The 14,200-nt window shown below is 42.5% G+C and overlaps 1 protein-coding gene across 5 annotated transcripts in view; it reads right to left on the bottom strand.

Moving 5' to 3' along the window:
- SNCAIP (synuclein alpha interacting protein) overlaps positions 1–5,416 on the bottom strand; it is a 92,711-nt gene extending 87,295 nt beyond the window's left edge. For 3 of the 5 annotated variants that reach the window (XM_074932247.1, XM_074932245.1, XM_074932250.1), the window contains exon 1: positions 5,174–5,416. The gene's annotated coding sequence lies outside the window, so the exon portion shown is untranslated. Of the gene's footprint in view, positions 1–4,643; positions 4,761–5,047; positions 5,154–5,173 lie in introns of those variants that run through there. The other 2 variants (XM_074932249.1, XM_074932248.1) reach the window with 2 other exon arrangements.
- Between the last annotated feature and the right edge of the window lie 8,784 nt (positions 5,417–14,200).

Here is a 14,200-nt window from a genome sequence, read left to right as displayed (position 1 = left end):
CCACCACAAATTCCTTTATTTCTAATCTAAAATCTGGTTTAGGTCAATGAAAACCAAATCATTGATGATGTAAGAATAACTTCCTGGTGATTCTATTCTGTAACTCAAGGTTAAGTTTTTGCCCGTGTTCTAGCAACAAGCACAAATACTGTGCTTTATCAAGTGCTCAACATACGACCTTGCAAAATGATAATATTTAACATAGTATTTATTTCGTATTTCACATAATTAAATATTTAACATAATTAGGATACGTACATTAAGACTCTGCACAAGAGGAAAAATTAGTATACTTAGACTGAGCACAACAGAAGTGTGGGTTAGGGAATGTGACATGTAGCTTATTTACCTTACTAGCAGTCTTCTGCTTTTGTGTCCATTTGGTGTATATTTCCATTTTATTTTGCTGTATTTTGTTTGCTTGGTTTTTGTTTTTAAAAACATCTTGGACACAGCATTTAAAATATTTAAATAAATCTCTCACCATCCTGACAACTTTAATATTTAAAGTCTTGAGCCAATGCGAAAGCAATTTTGGGCTCTTCATAAATTTATTATGGAGATTCAACTGGAACTGACAGCACAGCATTCAAAAAGCAGAGTATTTACAGTTGTATTTTAGTAAAAGAGAATGTGAGATATGTACATGCATGTATAAACATGACAGCAGTTATATGTTGTTAGTCTGGACAGTTAAATATCTTTCCTATTTCTTAAGAAAAATGCCAGTCAGTATGACCAGATCCTGTAGAAGAACTACATGAATGAATAACCAGTGGAGCAGTATAGCTTCAAATCATGTCCACGCACATCCCGTCATGCACATGTGAGAAACTTATGCAGCACAGCCTTATTTTTACTCGCAGATGTAAACAAGTTTGCTAAAACGGGGGGTGAGGGGGGTGGGGGGTGGGGTGTTGAAGGGAAGTGTTAAGTTCCTGATTAGAATTTAATTTTAAATGGTAAGTCCTAGATTGATAAGAGTAACAATGAAACAGATTGGGGGGGGGGGGGGGAAGGGAGGAAGACATATACAAGGAGAGGTCACTGTAATACACTGTGTTGAGTTTAAAAGTGAAACAATGCCTTTTCCTCCAATATAAACAAAGAAAAATAATGCCAGTAGTCTGACTGCAAACAAGAACTGGGCAGGAAACAGAAAAATAAATGCTTACAGCAAACCTAATGCTATGTTTTAACCAGAAAAATACGTTTTCAAGGGTTATTCAATAACTTCTTATAAAGTGCAAATCAACCACATTCATATTCAAAATAAGCTTTTGTAAATGCTCCTTAACACGTAAGAAAATGTACCTAATAAATGACTGCCACAACTGTCAAACTATGATAGCTGAATTATACTTCTCTTTGATACCTCCAAGATCTTCAGACCTCTGAATCACTTAGAGCTTTATCTTAGAAGATGAAATTACAGTTCCACCTTAGACAGGTAAGCATCAGGTGGTATTTCTACCACAATAAGTAATTAGTTACATTTTTCCCCCTGGTTAAAAACTCTCTTGGGACCTTAAATCAATAAGGTATCTGATGCATATGTTTTATTTTCTTGTTTCCAGTGGTTCCACTGTGCATATAAATCCATCGTACAACCACATTTGCATTTAAAGGAAAATTCCCTTGTGTTTACTATGCACCTGCTCCATGTAAACCTATCTTCTCTGCCTCCTTTGAGAAACAGAGATCTTCCAGAAAAAGAGAGAGTACAGACACAACACTCCTCCAAGTCCCCTTGCCAATTATCTAAGCATTATTTCCTTTAGTTTAGTTATGCTCCTATTCCGACAACCGTTGAAAAGAATAACTACTTGCCCTTCCAAAATCCAACACTTCTCAACATTCTTTAACATATTTTTCATCTTGACAATGAACATATACATTTCAACTGTACAAAATCACTGTATTTTCTAAGCAATACACAGTAAAGCATTGACAAACGGGTTCCTTACAGAGACTTTCACCTAAAACCCAGGAATTTTTCTTTATTTTACTTACATTGATTAACATGGCTGCATAAAGGATGAGAATACTCACCTTGCGGCATTTTACCATTAACTGTAACCTGAAATAGATGCAATAAAACTGGAATAAAAATGGTAATTTTTCCCTTTTCTTCCCCTCCTTGCTCCCATAACCATGCTTGTGATTCATGGGTTGCTTCTGGAGCTTCATGAAGGTAATATGAGACAGACAGGGGTGGAAATAAAGTTTTGCTGCACATCCCATCTAGTCAGCTGTAATGTTTAAAAAGCATGTTAGTGGAGGTAACATGCTGCATCCCACAAAGGCTGCTGGAACTACTGGTCTTTGTGCTTCTGAGATGCAACATCACCACTCCATGCATACATGACACCAAACAATAACACAACTGTGAGTACCAGCATCCCTGCACTATTGCCAACGTGAGTTTTTGCTGCTGTCCATGACGGCCAAGTACCCTACAGTGGACTGTGTCTGGCTGTGTGCTCCCCTTTCTTGCTGGCATCTCAACACAGCATCTAGGCAGCACTACAAACATCTCCATTTCAGAGGACAGAAGCTAAAGCCCCACAGCAAGGTTGACACGCCTTCCCCTTCCTGGTTCTAATTAGGCAAGTGTCCAAGGAAGACGGAGCTGCTGTCATTGTAGAGACAACAGGGGCCTGAGATGTCCTGCAAGAGGACTGTGTGAGAAGAGGAGCTGTATCAGTGCGGGTGGTATCCCACCTCAGAAGAAGACTTCTTGCCCCTTTGGAGTTCGCATGGATACAGGTTTCGGCTCCCCACAAGACCGGACAATGGAGAAGCAGAGGGACAGTAAACAGCACTTCCTAGTTTCTTGAAGCTCTGCTGATGCCTTGTTAAAAAAGGTTACAAAATACGTAGATATTTGGGATTATGGTTTTCCAATTATGAAAAAAATAAATGCAAAGTGACCTGTCACTTATTCCAGTAGCCAGGGGAGGGATTGCATCTCCAAAGGTACCACTCAGTCACCTTGTCCAACCAGTCTACCTTTTACATGCAACTCTTTGTAAACTCAGAAACTGGTCCTGAAGAAATCACGTCATACTTACTTATCATGCTGTTGTAATTTGGAAAAAAAAAAAAAAAACATTAAGAAGAGAAGCAGTTTCTATCTAATATAATTTACTATCTTCTAAAGTAATTCCTTACCTGAAAGACTGCCCACCACCTTAACCTGAAATGCCACTTAAAAGTATTTTGAGTGTAGAATACTCACTAAACAGGGAGGGTTTTTTAACAGGCTGGTCTCTTACAGGGTCCTTGGCTTTGCATATAACACTTCAGTGGCCCTTCCTCTGATATGATTGTATTTTACCCACTTTTTTAACAAGCTGCAAGCACATTTGCTTTCTTCAGCACAGTGAATTAGATAGAGACCAGAAATCACAAAGATGTGAAATACAACTGACCTGCTGTTTTAAGATACTGTTAGTGACCAGGTGAAGTGTAACAGTCACTTTGCTTAAGTCAGTCTTTGACACACAAAAACATGCCTAAATTAAATACAAAGGAAGCCTTTTCACACCAGCCATGGGCACTATGCCTCTGTGTTAACTGAAGGAATACCCAGAGGAAAAGTTACTTTACAGTTTTGAAACTATAACTATAGTGCTGAGCCAAGTTTCTTCTTGACAGCTGGACAGGTCAAATACTAATTGTTTTGTTCAGATGCAAACCGCTTCTTCCTGTGTTTGATCTCCCTCTTGAGTAACCCCCTCAAGCCTGCTGTCAAAACCAGGTTTCCAGCTTATGTGCAAAATCTTCAAAATATGGGTCCAGTATGGCACCAGACATACTTGCAGGCTTAGCAGTATGAAGAGAGAAGTACCGTACAAAGTTTACTGGGCAGCCCATGAGCTAGTTGCAGTGGATGTTTGGGTGAGAAAACTCTAGGGAACAGGTGATGTTACTTACGGCTTGTTGGGAGTACATCAACTACATATACCTACTAAATTCAGTAAGGGCAAGACCCTAAGAAAGTCTGCTACAACATGCTGTGCAAGGCTTAGTATGTGCACATCATTCAACATAATTCCTGGCAGCAGGACCAGAGCTATTTTCAATTTTGATCTTCCTATGCTGTTTGTATCCCTTTCTTCAGCTGTTTAAATACCTTAAACGGGTCCAACAATCAAGCACTTTGCTTCAGAATAATTTCTTTAAAACTTTTTTGGTTACTTTTTGTGGTTGGATCGCTGAGGTGTACAACGAGGCTATGCTTCCAAGATTTTCTATGGAACCACAGGCACTACGAGGTTTTTTGGTGAGTTTTGGGGGGAGGGGGCTTTTTGAAAAGCAGTTGTGGCTGATTAATATTTCTCTAAGAGCTGCGGCTTTAAGCCAACCATTGAGAGTGCCATGAGGTGATAACACTGACAGCGAGGACTGAGACTATTTACGGGTTGGTTTGTGTCCAGTACCATCAGGACCTGATCCTCGAGCTCTTCTCCATCTAAACTGGATTTGCTCTCATAAAAACGCTCACTGATATGGGTATGAAAAAGGTTTGATCCCTCCCTGGTGCTGCAAAAACACGATCTTGGACTAAACAAGGCGCAGTTTTTCTACTAGACAACTTTGCGTTTGCTTCCCCACAGTTACAAACATGCATCTCCTACTTGATTTTCTTCCAGATTTCGGCATGCGCCGGTGGGTCAAGAGGGTGTGGAAGGCTGCGTCCCCGCTAGCGATGCCCGGCTCCGAGAAGAGCTGAAGCAGATTTGCGTCGGCTTCGGGTGTCGGCGGGTTTCGCTGCGCTACAAGGGGTGTTGCAGCCGCACTTCGTAGAGCTGACATCACGTATGTGCTCAGCCCCAATAAAAACCCCCGCGTTCAGCCTTGATTTCATGCGGAAAGCACTTCCCCGGGGCGGGCCGGCGGGGACCGGGGCTCGCCCCCACCCCCGCTCCCGCCCCCCGGCCGCCTCACCCGCCGCCCGGACACCCCCTCTCCGCGCCCCCCGGGGACGGCACGGGGGAGGGCAGACCGCAGCCGCGCCGTGCGCCTCCAGCGCCATCCGCACCTCCCGCAAGCCCCGCGGGGCACCCCGGGCCCGGCTCCGCGCGCTCCTCCCGCCGCCCCGGGGGGGCAGCGTTGCCGGCGGCAACAAAGCCGCCCGCCCGCGCCCGCTCCGCTCCTCTCGCCTCACCGCTCCGCTCCGCTCGTCCGCGGCCGTTTCACGGCAGTTGCAGGGTGATGGAGACGGGGGAAGGACCCAGGTGCCGCCTCTCGGCTGCCGCCCCCCGCCACTCCCCGCCGGTGCAGGCAGGGCTCCGGCGGCGGCCCGGCTCCTTCTGCCCCGCCCCCCGCCCCTGCCCCTCCACCGGCCAGCGGCCGGGAGGAGGGAGGGGGGCGGCCCCGCCGCACGCCCGTCTCCGCCGGCGGCGCGCCTCCTCCCGCCTCCCCCCGCCGCGGCGGCGGCCTGCTGCGTCACAATGCCTCCGCGGTCTCGGGGCGCGGGGGGCGCTGCCACGTGACCGGCGGCGCGGGGCGGGCGGCAGCGGCGGGCGGAGAGGCCTCTGCCGGGGCGCTGGTTGCGGCGGCCGCGGCGGGGGCGGCGTGGCCGGGGCACCGCGGAGCGGAGGCAGCGCCGCCCCGCCGGGAGCCCCGGGCGAGGGCCCGCCCCGCCGCCGGGCGCCTCCTCCCGCCCCGCGGCGTGCTGGCAGCGCCCCTCTGGGGTCTGCCGCACGTGCCGGGCAGCGCCCCCCGCCTGAAAGTGCTGCGCCGTCGCGTCAGATGCTAAGCGCGCGCACTGCGCTCCACTCAGAATTCCTGAAAATGCCGAGTTCGATCCGCTCACATCTGTTTAAAATAAAAACTTGGGGTTTGGGGGGGTTTTCCGCTTTTGTGTTTTTCTGGTCTCTTGTAAAACCTGGAAAGCGTCGCTGCTTCCCTGTGGCTCACGGGGGTGGAGCCGGTGTTACCCTCAAAGACCTTTCCATTGAGTGGGACTCACCGGCCTTGGCGAAGATCCTCGTTTTCCAGTGCTGAGGGTCAGCGCAGCTGGGAAGGGTGCGCTTGCACCCAGCCGCCCCGAGTGCTCGGCAACCCTGCCAGGAACCCGCCGTCGGCCACTGCGGCGGGAGCGCACAGAAAGGAGTCCTCCTCACAGGTGGGCCCGCGTAAGGCTCTGACACCGGGACGTCTGATGGCAACGAAGAGCAGGAAAGTGAACATTTGACTGGTTTTCTTCTTTGTGATTTAGCCTGTTCTCTGCCATGCTTTCAGAGCATTAACAGGTTTTTTATTTTTTTCCCTTGCTGTTCGTAGGCAAATTTTCATCCTCTCTCTTAATGTATCCCTCTACATACCTTTTAATCTCCCCCTGCTTTTGTGTGCTTTTACATTTCATCACAGAGCTTCTTACATTTCATTTTCTCTGATGCGCAAATGGTGCAAAAGCCCCAAAGATGCATGTAGGAAATTAAAGTGAATTTATGCTAGTTTGCCATTTTGGAAATCCATTGCCAGCAGAACACACAGAGCACACTCAGCAGTACCTCAAGTAATGCCCACATCAGTCAGCACGTAGCAGCTCTATGCCGGAAAAGTATCTCTGGAAATGGGGAAAACAGTTCAGTCTCCAGCTCAGTGGGTCTCTTGTCCTTCCTACAGGGATTTCTACTGAAAATGCTAATCAAAGTGACATGAAAAAAAAAAGTCATTCTGCTTAATCCTGAGACACAATCATCAGAGAGTAACAACCTTGAGAAGCTTTTCATCTGAACCCAGCGACCTCGAGATGAGAGGAAGTACAGTCGTCCATGGCATGGCTATCCAGGTGCAGCAGTGTCATGCATTTGCAAATATTTTGCAGTTCATTTGACATACTGGCCCAAAAGTGGAAGGCTGTTATATTTCTTTCTTCTTAAATTGTATTTTTAAGATGTGTTGAAAACAAGCTTAAATATGAATTACAGTGAATTCTGATCTTCCTGTGCAAGGCCAACTACTGGAGAAATACTGTCTTAACCACCTTAAAAATGTTTGTGCTGACTGGGGGGAGGGGGGGGGGGAAGGTTTACTTTGGAAACGTCTTTTGCTTTTATGTCATTTGCTTTTATGAAAGGGCGTATTTTCACACTGCACATCTCACACTTGTACATATATGGAAATTAAGTAACCATTTGGGGTATTTGTAATGCATTTGATTAGGTGGTTTTGTACAGGAATGTTGGTCAGCTGTGTGTGATTAAATGGTTTGAAAGGAATGCAGGTCAGCTCCAGAACACAATGTCATATAGGAGTATGGCCTGCTTGATGAGCAACGTTGCTGAAAAAACAAAACAAATCTTATTTTAATTTAGAGGCTATAAATACCACCCATATGCAAATACAGCTTGTAAGATAAAAGCTTGACAAGTGTCCTTATATGTGTTATATATGATAGAATCTCAATTAGAGCTGATAACCCTGTTTATATATCTACTTCTGAATCCATTGCTGAGAATACTGTTTGAATAAGAACTGATGATTAGGCTATATGGGTGTACAAAACCTAAATTCTAATATACAACTTAAGGTCTTTTAAGAATTTCAGGATGAATTTTTACTCACAGTTACATGGAACCATTTTTTTTTTCCTAACATAAAATCACAGAACACTATCTCCCCTCTTGCTATGTGTGCAGATACAAAATTCTGCTGAAATATAGAAACGACTTCTAATTGGTAATCCTATTCCCAATAAAGTGGTTCAAAAATGTGTTTGCGCATTGTTTTCTTAGTACATTTCTCCAGGTTCATTTAATGTTTTGTTGAACCTCAGTGTTCCTACTTGATGAAGCTGAGACTGGCTGGTATTTGCATCAGAATGGCATGGTGTATGGTTGGATGCAGATGAGAAAAGAAGTATCTCCTGTGGGCTAGCATCACTTGCAAAGCTGAATTCTGTGGCCCCCACTAACAACCCATGACAGTCAGCAGCAATCACAGCATCCATCAGTGATCATATCCATTGGTGTTAATGAATACGAGAGAAAACCCTCCATTACTTTTGAAACTCCTCTAAGAGATGACCCTGAGACAGATTTAAAACTGGGGGGCTTGATAATACTGCTTATGAAGATATGACCACATTTTAGTTAAGGCACGAAGCCCATGGAGATATGTCCTGCAGGAGCTTTTCTGTTCCTGTGCAGGACCAGCTCTGGTGCCTCTATGCCTGTTCCTCAAAGTGTGCAGCAGTCCTGCAATGGAAAAGGTGGGCAGGAACAGAAAAGAGGCAGCAGGACCCCGGAAGAGATGAATGCAGTAAGGTACAGTATGTTGACGCTTTTTTCAGAGCAGCAAGGTTGGAATCAGTGTTTTGCTGTACAGGTAAACTTAAACAGTTGGTAACACTGTAGGGTTTTAAAAGTACTTCATATATAAAGGCAGCCCAGAACATCACCAGCAGTATCATATTATGCAAAACCTAGCAATTACAGAGAAAGTGTATCTCCTTAAATAACAAAGAGCAAACTTTAACTCGGTCATATGAGATGCATGGTGACTCACAGTCATTCAAAGTAGTCATCAGGGCACTTAGATGTTCTCTTTAAAAAAAAAAAAAAAAAAATCGCATTCAGCTTTGAGGACCAGTAGGAATAACTACCATTTAGAGCATGACAGAATTTATGTTCTCGTTTCAAGAGTGAGCCCAAACCGAGTGCATTGTTTCTATCTTCACCTTCAGATTCTGAGTGGAGATAAATGGAACACAGATCAAGTCAACCTTGCATCTAACTTTCAAAACCCATCATTCTTAGTTTATCCCACCTTCAGTTTGCCCAACAATAGATCAAATGTTTTACTCAATTTGGAAGAATATTTTGCTTCTGAAAAGCATGTAAAAATATGGCAAATATAGTATAATAAAAATATAGCACAATTTTGTTAGACTGAGAGAACGATGACAACATTGCATAGGCTGTTAGAAGTACGGATTTATTGTTTCGTTTTGTGACAAACAGTACCACACACATGCTGATGAATAAGTCTACCATCTTAGATTCACAAAATTGCTACATCTGAAGGAATTGTGAGACTGGGACTACAATAAAAATGAATTGGTTTTCTGCTGTGTTTTTTAATTGTTTTCAGTGTTTGTAATGTCTGAACCTGATTCGTTAGCTCGCAATGGGGGAATCTGCTGTCAGTAAACATCAGAAAGCAAGAGGTTGCCTTGAAAAGAATGCGGATTGGATCCTTATCCATAAGAAGAGATAGGATTATGAAAACTTGAGTAGTTCAAAAACATCTTTCCATACATACAGCTTTGTTTCTGGGACTGTACAGGAAGTTATGTTCTGCAGTCTCAAGAGGCCATTTACTTTGCAACTAGCATGGGGAGAAGAGTCTCAAACCTGGCCTTTATTAAATGCTTATTGATTTGACTTATTCAGTTGGGTGAATCACAGATAACTTCACAATGTGGCATCCAAGATCCTGCTCACACATTCAGCACAACTGTGCAGAAAAACTGAACATAATATGTACGCTTGGAAAGCTAGTACATGACATTACTGGATCAAAAGGTCAGGGGCAATTACCAAAATCAGCTACTCTAGCTTCTGGCATAAAGCCCCATAATTCCTGTTTTAACAAGATAATATCTTTCAGAAAGTGATCCAATCCTGATCACTACACTACTAACAACACGGTTGTAATAGATAACTATCTTCACTGTTAAACTACGCATGCTTGATCCAGCTTCACATTTGGCCATTTGAATTTTGAAATTGTGACACTGACTTTAGTTTTGCCTTTGCCTGCTGTAAATAAGAAGCTCTCCATTTTAATTGATTTTCTTAACATCCGTGTATTTCCAGTATATTTTCAAGCTGCCTCTCAAAAGTTTTTTGGATAGATGATAAAGGATTTATTTGAGTCCCCCGAGATTTTTACAATAATACAAACCTACGACTGTGAATTAATGAATATTTGACATCACAGATTTACATTCTGAAAATAAATGTTGACAAATTGGAAAGGTTTCAAGTGCAGTCTTCAAAACAAATTACAGATGGTAATACATCTTCTTATTCTGTTATTCCTCTGTGTACAAAGACCACCTTTGGATAAGGCCACATAAACATGTTGCCACAAGGTGAGATGGACTTTGAAGTAGTGGATTACATCCTCTGCTCCATAACTGCCCTGGTGTAGCTCCTTCTCCCTCCCGTACTGAAGACAGAACACTTGCTACAGGAATGTGCTCTTCTCAAGGGGCAAGTGAGCTTGCATGCACCAGAAGGCAAGAGCATGCGGTGAAGCAGATCCCAAGAAGCAGCTGACCCCCACTGGTTCCATCACTAGTTTACGTCATTATAGCTTGCTTGTGGGATTACTCGGCTACTGTTTCTTACTGGGAATACACGTGTAGTTGGCTGTTCCAGAATTACACTCCGATTTTGTCCCCTCCTTTTTGTGTGACCTGCTTTCTTTGATGTGACCTCATTAGAGAAGAAAAACAAGGAAAAAAAGAACAGTTGTTTTTTATATGATTAGAATATAAAGATGTTGCATGGCGCCAATTTAGAGATAAGACAAAAAGTCAAAAGTCTTGGAGTTTAAGTTCAATGTCTATTTACACATATCCTTTTTAATTCAGTAGGGGTATGAATGAGTCATTAGAGGAAATCCTGACTGGGCAACATACTAGATTGGATGAAGACCAAATATTATGTTTCACTTGAGCCTTAAGCAAAATCTCTACCATCATAAACTTATTGTAAGAGCTGGAAGTGAATTCAAATCACAGCAACCCTATGAATTAGTGAAAACTTTACAGCTATAACCAATACATCACTACTAATTCAACTGTTTTGAGGATGGCCCTATTAATAACATTATTCTAAGAAATTTTACATCCATGTTGTCTGTCAATTTTTTGGAAGAACGCTCCATCTCCTGAATTAGGTCAAAGCAAGGCATTTCAAACAATCTTTTAAAAATTGCTAAAATAATCATATGGAAAAAAAAACAGTCTGGAGAAAACTCTGGAAACCAGCTGACTTTGTAATGAAGGCATGAAAGGAAGGTAAAGTAAGACTTCGAGACTACTTGTAATAATTCTCTACATGAGAGGGGAGGACTATTTCTCATTTAAAAGTTAGGGTGGAAAACTTTGGGAGTTGACCAAATGCTTATATTGGGGCCTGGTACTTCTCTGCTGAAATGAAGAGTTCTGCAATAATTCTTAGTGGAGGCAACTTGGGGGCTACAGAGACAAGACAAGGAGTTGCTCGGCTGTTAGAAAGGTGGCTGTTTTCTGTTTTCTTATCCTGTCGGATCTCAGACAACACATGCAGACACATAGATGCACACAGACACAAATCTATCTGCATATCTATCTATATGAAAGGAACATGTTGCAGTGATAGCTAAAAGTAGCCCTAAAAACCAGTTCTCAGAAGTAAACACCAATTCTTTATCCCTCAGTTCTCTGTGAATCTCTTAGAAGTCAGAATTCATCTGTTAGGTTTGCTCAACAAATGAAAGTATACAGTGGTCAATTTTGCTTCTAACAAAAGAAAGGGTGTTGACAGTGGCCACACCACACAGTTACAGAACATTGTCACTGGGATGCCTTCTTAAACAACCTCTCAGAATACTCCTGTCAAGATTGAAGGCACTACTTCGGGTAAAAATATTAACAGAGTTTCCATATTTTGAGATGGATGATAGCAAATGAACATGGCAGTTGCATAGAAGTTGAGTACAAGCATTTTGTGGATGAGATTTGACAGGAGGCTATGGCCACGTTCACTGAAGGTGCTGCTTTGTCCTGGAAAACAGCCACTTCACCTGTAGAATCAGAGAAAAAGGACTCTTCGTTTTGTGGTCAGGTGTTGAGGGTTTTCACCTCCTCAGCAGCTGACAAGATGCTTCTGAACATTAGAGTTCACATTAAGAAAAAAAAAATTCCATTCACATGACTTCATATTTAGCAAATCTGTGTTCACCAGAGCTTACTAAATCCACCTCCCTGCCTGAACTTCTGTGTCTAAGATCTGAAATAGTAATGTAAACAAGAAAAAGCACAGGAGAATTGTGCTTTCACTTACCGTAATTAACAGTTCAAATTAAAGATTTTTACATGGTATACAATTGTAGTGGATAAAGTGAATTGTTTTGTGGATCTTCAAACTGACTTAACCTGACTGCTTGATGCCTGTACAGGGAAAGAGTCTTTTTCCTTCCCTTGTACAGAGGCAGTTACAAACAAGCTTATTTCAGACAGCATTTTCCTTTGGCTCCTATGTTGTATTTCACTGTTGTTTTCTTTCACTGTTGTAATTATTTATCTGTTTGCCATCTCTGATGTCTAGCACATAGCTATTTAAAGTACTGTGAACTAAAGAAGAAACAATTTATGTTCTTTTTTCAACAACTCTGCCATTGCTACTATCTACTCTTATGTGTCTGCAATCAGTCATTGATTCACAATTATAAGGGCTTATTGGATTGTGGTACCCTTTGTAAATATCCTTGACAAGCAGATAAGGACTGTGGGCAAAATAGATCAAAACTTAATTAAGAAACAACATGTAACATTGTTGTCCCTAAGGAAGAAAGCATATTTTCATAACTAACATTTTCTAAACTCATTCCCTCTGAACTCAGAATACAATTTCTCCTGACATGGTCAATGATACGGAATTTAATTTCTCCCTTTCCCAACACTCAGACATGCAATTATGAACCAGCAGTAACACAACTTGGTAATTGTTATTTGAAGTCATCATTTTGTTGTTCTGATACTACATAGGGTTTCTGCCAAAGAAAACTTTGTTAGTTACTCAGATAGCATTGCATTAACATTTAAAGGACTTTGAAAACTCAAAACAGCAGACATGTCCCATGGGATTCACAGCTCATATTGTCAATCCATCCTCTGTATCGTGATCATCACTGTGATTTACAAAAATGGAACCAGAAATAAAAACCCTAAAAACCAATATGGGCCAAATAACAGCTGTTCTAAGTTGTCATAGCTTTTTGCAGTCAAGGAAGAATGATGCTGATTTACACCGATTGAGATTCCAGCTCTGATCTTTCATTTTCTTCCTTCCAATATGTCAATAAGGATCATAATAGTAGCCAGTGATATTGGTCTTATGTAGTAACCATATTTTGTGTTTGTCCTCTTAACATTGTGTACTACACTAGTTATTTTTCTCTTTTCTCCAGATGTATCCTCCTTTTTCTTTGTGTCTTTTATTTTGAGATATTATTATTATTATTTGAACTGGCAAAACAACAGGTTCCCACTTTTTTCTCCAGAAGAAGAGATTTATTTGAATCTCTCTTGGCAGCATGTTCCCCACCCATGGGCCACCATGGAAGTACCAGCCTCTGCACTTAGTGACAACTCCATTGTTCTGGGTATTTGTTCTTATTGTGGTGTGCCTGCATAATGAGGACAACTCCAGAATACTTAGCCTGTTGAGAGGTTGAAAAGGAAGATGTGAAATTATATCTTCTCTCATTCTTCTAGTCTCTTTGCCATATGAGAGGGTTAAAAAGGAGCTTGAAATTTGTTAGCTACCAGAACAGGATCTCCTGATTTCCAAGGAAGCCTATGTTAACATCTAGCTGGTTTCTTACATACAATTTGTACTCCCAGTGCAAGAACTGGAAGTTGCATAATCGAGGCATGACTGCACTCGGATGTGCTAACCTTGCAGATGGTTCCTCTTGGAGCTGCTAGCAGCTGGTGAGGTTTAGAAATGCCTTTTGGTCGCTTTAAACTGTTTGGGAGCTGGCATTGGACCAACATGAGGATCAAGCTATTCAGCCCTCCTCCCCCCACACCCCTCTATATGATTGCCAAGTCCAAATTGAATTCCTTAGAGAATCTGCATCAGAATTTTGACTTTAACCCAGAAACCTACTGAATCAGATGCTGTATCTGTACTACCAGAATTTGTACAGCGATAGGCTGTCACATCCTTCACCCCGTGGGAAATTATTTTGGGCCAGATATGGTACACTGCAACAATGAAGCCTGGAGCCTCACAAGTTCATTGGTCATCCTAGCCAAATATCCATCTGCCAAAACAGGCTGTTTCCTGGCCAGCCACAAAAACAAAGGCACTTTTGCCAGCTATTGCTTTTTGGGTAACTAGTAATGCTGAAGCATGAAAAGGCCAAGTTTAGAACCTAGACCTAAGAACTTGCAGTCATTTCT

This window comes from Athene noctua, chromosome Z (assembly GCF_965140245.1).
Source record: "Athene noctua chromosome Z, bAthNoc1.hap1.1, whole genome shotgun sequence".
NCBI classification, from domain to species: domain Eukaryota; kingdom Metazoa; phylum Chordata; class Aves; order Strigiformes; family Strigidae; genus Athene; species Athene noctua.
Note: the sequence above shows the minus strand (reverse complement) of the source record. Positions and strands in the feature narration are given on the sequence as shown.